The following is a 6,455-nucleotide window of genomic DNA, read 5'->3' as shown; positions in this document are numbered from 1 at the left end:
ATATATTAAATGGAGGTTTGGATTTAATTTTTGAGTAAGGAAACTCATTTTTGTTCATAGGAATTAATAAACAGAACAAAGTAAATTTAATAATACAAAATGTAAACGTTTCAGAAAGTTTAATATGATGTATAGATGGATTGTAATTTTACAAATATTTTAAGTATGTTAGGTGCAGGAAGGAATAAGCAAATCAGCAACGGATAACATCACGGCCAGCATGACTTTAGGACTCATGCCCCTAGAGCTGAATACTTTTATATCTACTTGCTTATTACTGCTGACAAAGTATCAGCTAAAGTAATTCAATGAATTTGGTGGCTAAAGCAGAAATCAGTCAACTGAAATGAACACAGGTGAGTGTAGAAAGGTGATGTGGCATCTTAGTCAGTGAAAGTCATGTCAAGGTGAGTTCAGATCTCCATCCATCTTTTTTAACCGTTTGTACAAGCTGCTTGATGAAGAGAGGGCTCTCATCATCTCCACTTTGACGATTTCCCAGGCGCACTCACTGTATTCTTTCTCTTTCAGGTAGACATGGATTCCATGGAAGTACCTCTTCAAGGCCAGAGTGGGGCCCATCCTTCCCAGGGCAGAGGCTTCCTCTCCCATCACCTGCCCCAGGCAGGCATGGAAGTCCTCCATCTGCTCATGGAGTCCAATGCGGAGCTGCTGCAGGAGGCTGGGGTCCAAGGCAGCAAAGGAGCACTCTGTGTGGAAGAGGTTGAAGCTCTGCTGGAGCATCTCGTGGAGCACAGAGATGGTCTGGACCTCCTGGAGCTGGCCACCCTCTGCCATCTGCTGGGGAAAACCAAAGCCTTTTCTGTCCTACCGACAGGAGTGAGGGGAGAGTCTGTTCTTTTGGGCCAGGAGCCTGAGGTTCTGCGTGCCAACCAGCACGTGGTTCTGAGACAGATCACAGGCCAGAGATCCTCCTGGGCTGTAGCTGACCAGCACCAGGGCTGTCAGTAGAGAGAGCACCAAATCCATGGGGAAGATGAGGCTGCTGCAGGGCTGGCTGACACAGCATCTGATGGAACCTTGGAGGTAGGGTGTCTGATGATAATCTTTCTAAGAAGGCTTTTAGGGAAGATGGTACTCACTGTCTGAAAATTTCTGTCTCACTTCCCCTGTGTGTTTTCATTTAGATATTTTCTATTTGACCTAAAAAATGTGGTCAACCTAAACTCTTAATTTTTACGGTGGAAGGTTAATTTTCCCAATAAGGTTTGGATTTGTCAATGCCAATGTATATCAGTTACATGAGAAAGTAGAGAAAGGCTGCAAGTATGTAAGTATGTAAGACTTACAGAGGTGTATATACTTATTATGTACACATTTAAGTATAATATATATAAGCATTCCTTGTGTTCGTGCTATGTCAATACAAAAGTTTTCCTTGATTCTTAACTGCATTTCTCCCCCCCTTATCTTACGCATAGGAATTCAGAGTCGCTCAGGCCATATTGGTTTCTGTAGTTTGTTTTCTGTTTCACAGAGCAGAGGCTTGTGATTAAGAGTGAATGAACTACTCCGTAGTTTCTGTTCTTTTGAGAACATTCATTCAGATTCCTGAGATTACACTGCACTGGGGCCACAAGATCATGAGGAGTGGAGTCTCTCCTGCCATATCAGTCAACTAGGATGACACAGTCATCAAGAGTTTCCAGCCCTCCAGGGTGCTCAGGAAGGGCGAAAACACCTGTGGGCTAACAGCTACCAAATTGCAGCTGCTCCCTAAGGTGAGCCCAAGGCAACTCAGGAAATGAAAAAAATGCAAGATGCAAGAAAATGCAAGGAAAAATGCCCCAGGAGAGCTGAGATTCAGGAGTGGAATGTTTTCACTGAGCCCAGGCACTTGCTGCTTCCCATACAAAGGAAAAGTGCTAAATTCCTTAACTTGAGATAGCTGGTTTTCTTTAATTCACAAAAATACTTTGATGTTCACTAGCTCCCATTTCTTACAAAATCCTGTATAACCTGACTCTTCCCCTCAGCTCCTTGGAGCAATTCCCTCAATTTGACTTGAGATACTGTCTTCTGAATTCCCGCTAAAGAAAGCATAACTGTGAACTTTTAGGTTGTCACTATTTCTATATTTTTTAAATTAACCTATTTATTTTAATTGGCAGCTAATTACTTTACAATATTGTAGTGGGTTTTGCCATACACTGACATGAATCACCCTTGGGTGTGCATGTGTCCCCATTCTGAACACCCCTCCCGCCCCCCTTCCTGTCCCATCCCTCAGTGTGGTCCCAGCACACCAGCCCTGAGCGCCGTGTCACATTCATCACACCTGGACTGGTGATCTACTTCACATACAGTAAATTACATATTTCAATGGTATTCTCTCAAATCATCCCACCCTCACCTTCTTGGACGAATTCTGTTCTTTACATCTGTGTCTCTTCTGCTGTCTCACATATAGGGTCATCATTACCATGTCTAAATTCCAAATATATGCGTTAATATACTGAACTGGTGTTTTTCTGACTTGCTTCACTGTGTATGATAGGCTCCAGATCAAGTGTCAGGAACAATATACATGATATGACAGTTTGTTTCAACCTGCTTTTATGGTAGATCTATTGGAAAAGGAAATGGCAACCCACTCCAGTATCCTTGCCTGGAAAATCCCATGGATGGAGAAGCCTAGTAGGTTACTGTCCATGGGGTTGCAAAAACGTCAGACAGGACTGTGATACTTCATTTTCACTTTCATAGTCTTCCACAGGCTGTGCCAATTACCGCACCAGGAATCCTGCTTCTTTTCTAGTGCAGGTAGGTCTGAAAATTGTAATTGCAAGATAATTAATTGTCTTTAGAGCACCACCTCACTCACAAGGTGGTTATCACCTCTAGTTGCACTTTTCCCCTGGAATGACAATGTCCTCAACCCAACCTCTTGGGGCCTCACCTGTGAGGGCAGGATAACCACATCCCGAGAACTTCAGATTTCTACTGTGGAGGGGCTTGTCTCTTTGTTTGCAGAATTATTCATCTTCCAGTATCCCCACCCTCTCCCAGTGCATGTGTTTGTGAAGGAGGGGAGTTTTCAGTATGACGTCCTCTTCTCCTGATCCATGTCCCCAGATATCAAGGGTCAGCAGCCCTCAGATGCTGAGAGCTAAAGTGTGAAGAGCTAAGTAGGTGGAGGCATTATGCAATGGCAATTGTTATACCTTTGGTAGACAATTTTTATTTTGCCACTATAACTTTTATAATTCAAGTCTTTTACAGAAAGTGTTCAAGATTTGTTTTGCTCAGAATTTCTGCGTCGGGTACAGGGAATTCAGTGATGGTGTGATGTATTGTTGAAAGCCTGTGTCACAGGATCGGTGCCCTGCAGTTGTTCATTCAGGCCACATCCTTCTGTTGGGCTGACTTGTCGATCCATCTCTGTCTCGTGCTCAGAAGGCAGAGCAGTGAGGCCCGGGCTGTGACAGGGAGAAATAGCCTTGTTTCTTTACTTACTCATGATGTTTTGTTTTAAATTTAAAGAACAGCAAAAAAACATTTAAGAACTTATTTTTTGCAGTTTGTCTCTCCTGCTGCTGCGTTCCTAAACATTTCATCCTAGGGTTCATACAAAAGGAAGGAACAGAATGGCAAGGGGTGTCACCATATTTTCTGTGATTTTTAACACTAGAGATTGTTTTGTTTCTCATGTCAACTTTTCCTGGAAGGCAAAACTTGAGAGTTGTTTGTGGACAAAAATAAAACAAATATAATTTTGAATGTCATGAAAGAGAATAGAGACAAATATCTTTTTTGCTGACAGTATGGTAATGTAAGTTGAAGAAAGGTCAATGAAAAAATGGAAGGAATGAGACTATTTGAAAGTTGTCAAACAGTCTCAAAGACAGCCACGTGCACATGCTAAGTCGCTTCAGTCATGTCTGACTCTGTGACCCTGTGGACAGGCTCCCCTGACCATGGGATTCCCCAGGCAAGAATACCTGAGTGGGTTGCTATTTCCTCCTCCAGGGAATCTTCCCGACCCAGGGATTAAACGGTGGACTCATGTTTCCTGGATTGGCAGGCGAGTTCTTTACCACTGGTGTCACCTGAGAAGCCTCCACAAAGATGGCCAGGGGAGACCAAAAATTATTTATGTATTCTTGCCCCCAAAAGGGGCCCCAAAGTGTTGAAGGAAGAAAGAAAGGGAACAAAACTTATTCAAGAAATGAATTAGAGAGCCCTCTCATTTGTCATTTGGAGAGAAGCAAACTGAAGACAGGCCTGTCAATTGAGGCACAGATTTTATAGACATAGGTTAAATTGAAGCCCTTCCCCACTCACTGAGCAAACACACGTGCACACACGCAGGCATTCCCACACACACATGCACACACACACTCATGGGCACATCCTTGTTAATTCCTGAATTAAAACTGGATTACCTTAATAGTTCTCAGCTCTACCCAGATAGGCACACCCCAGGCTATTGGTTGGCCACAGTTGTCTTCTCTGAAATCCCTTTATTGTGGCTCTGTTCTGTGTTACTACTGAGTCAAGGTGGAAGGGATGCAAGTGCAGTTATTATTCAAAGGGAAGAATAAATCTAAAGCAAGGCTTAAATAGGAAATAGAGTACTAAGTGTCATAAGTTTTCTCTCTCACATCCATTTTGTCTTTTCACTTAGACATTTGCTGTTTGACCCAGAAAATGTAATCAATCTATTCTTATAATTTTAAAAAGTGTTTTGTGTTCCCGCTAAGCTTTGGATTTGTCACTCCAAATGGATATCCGAAAAATGAGAAACTAGTTAAAGGCTGAGGTTATGTAGAGATGTAAAGACTTATATACCTGTACATACTTGCATACACATTTTAATACACATAAAGATTCCTTTTCTTTGTGTCAAGAACAAAATTTTTCCTTGACTCTAAAGTGCATTTTTCTCTCCTTACCTTATACATAAGAGGTCAGAGTCCCTCAGCCCATATAGGTTTCTGTATTTTGTTTTCTGTTTTAATCAGAGCTGAGGCTTGTAATTATGAGTGCATGAGCAAATCAGGTGTTTCTGCTCTTTTGAGAACATTCATTCAGGTTCCTGAGGTTACATTTTACTGGGACCACAGGTCATCAGGAATGGAGTGTTTCTTGCCATATCAGTAAAGCAGGATGATAAAGTCATCAGTTTCCAGCCCTCCAGGGTGCTCAGGAAGGAGGAATAGACCCCTGGTCTGACAGCTATCAGATTGTAGCCACTCCCTAAAGTGAGCCCAAGGGAACTCAGGATGTGAAAAAGTGCAAGGCACATGGCCCCAGGATAGGTGAGATGCATGAAAAGAATGATTTCAGTGAGCCCAGACTCTTGCATCTTCCCATACAGAGCAAAGTGCTAAATTCCTTTACTTGAGAGATCTGGTTTTCTCTACTTCACAAAAATACTTTTGAGGTTCAGACTACCTGCCTGTACTTGCAAACTTCTATACAACCTGGCTCCCCCTCTCCCCTGCGAAACTCCTTGGAGCACTTCTCTCAGGGTGACTTGAACTACTGTCTCCTGAATTCCCACCCGATAAAACGTAACTCTCACCATTTAGGTTGTGACACTTTTCTTCAAGTCGACAGTCAGGAATGATGCACTAGACGTGGCTGTTTCTTTCCGCCGGTGTTTTATGGTCGATCTATAGTCATCTGTAGGCTGTGCTCACACCCCCGCCAGGAATCCTGTTTCTTTCCCGTGCACTTAAGTGTGAAGATTCTAAACCAGGATAATTAATTATATTTCCAACACTGCCTCACTCACAAGGTAATTTTCACCTCTGATACCACTAATCGTCTGGAATGACAGTGCCCTTCACCCAAACTCTCTGGCAGTCACTCGTGAGGGCAGGCTTACCACATCCTCAGTTCAGGATCTACTGTGGAGGGCCTTGTCTCTTTCTCTGCAAAATCATTCATCTTCCAGGATCCCCACCCTCACCCTGGAGTGTTTCTGTGAAGGACCCGAGTTCTCCGTGATGACTTCCTCTTCTGACCTGTGTCCGCAGGTATCAAGGGTCAGCAGCCAAGATGCTGAGAGCTAAAGTGTGTTTTTGTCTACGTGTGTGTGTGTCAGTCACTCAGTCATGTCCGGTTCGTTGTGTCCCTATGGACTGAGCCCGCCAGACTCTTGTGTCTATGGGATTTTCCAGGTGAGACTACTACCCAGGTGGTGGCATTATCCAGTTGCAGTAGTTACACTTTAGTAGGCAATTTTTATTTTGCCACTGCAGCTTCTTTCATTGAAACCTTTTATTTAAACTATTGAACATTTGTTTTCCTCAGATTTTCCGAATGGCTATAGGGAGTTCAGAGGTGGTATTGCATATTCTTAGAAGCTTGTATCACAGGAATCAGTGACCTTTAGTTGTTCATGAGGTACAACCGCATGTTGGGCTGACTTGTCTATCTATCTCTGTTTCGTGCTGAGAATGCGGAGCCATGAGGCCAGGCTGTGT

The 6,455-nt window shown here is 43.2% G+C and overlaps 1 pseudogene; it reads right to left on the bottom strand.

Moving 5' to 3' along the window:
* Nucleotides 1-402: 402 nt before the first annotated feature.
* Nucleotides 403-990, bottom strand: LOC114112847 (interferon tau-like; annotated as a pseudogene).
* Between the last annotated feature and the right edge of the window lie 5,465 nt (nucleotides 991-6,455).

Source organism: Ovis aries, chromosome 2, assembly GCF_016772045.2.
Source record: "Ovis aries strain OAR_USU_Benz2616 breed Rambouillet chromosome 2, ARS-UI_Ramb_v3.0, whole genome shotgun sequence".
Classification (NCBI taxonomy): Eukaryota; Metazoa; Chordata; class Mammalia; order Artiodactyla; family Bovidae; genus Ovis; species Ovis aries.
Note: the sequence above shows the minus strand (reverse complement) of the source record. Positions and strands in the feature narration are given on the sequence as shown.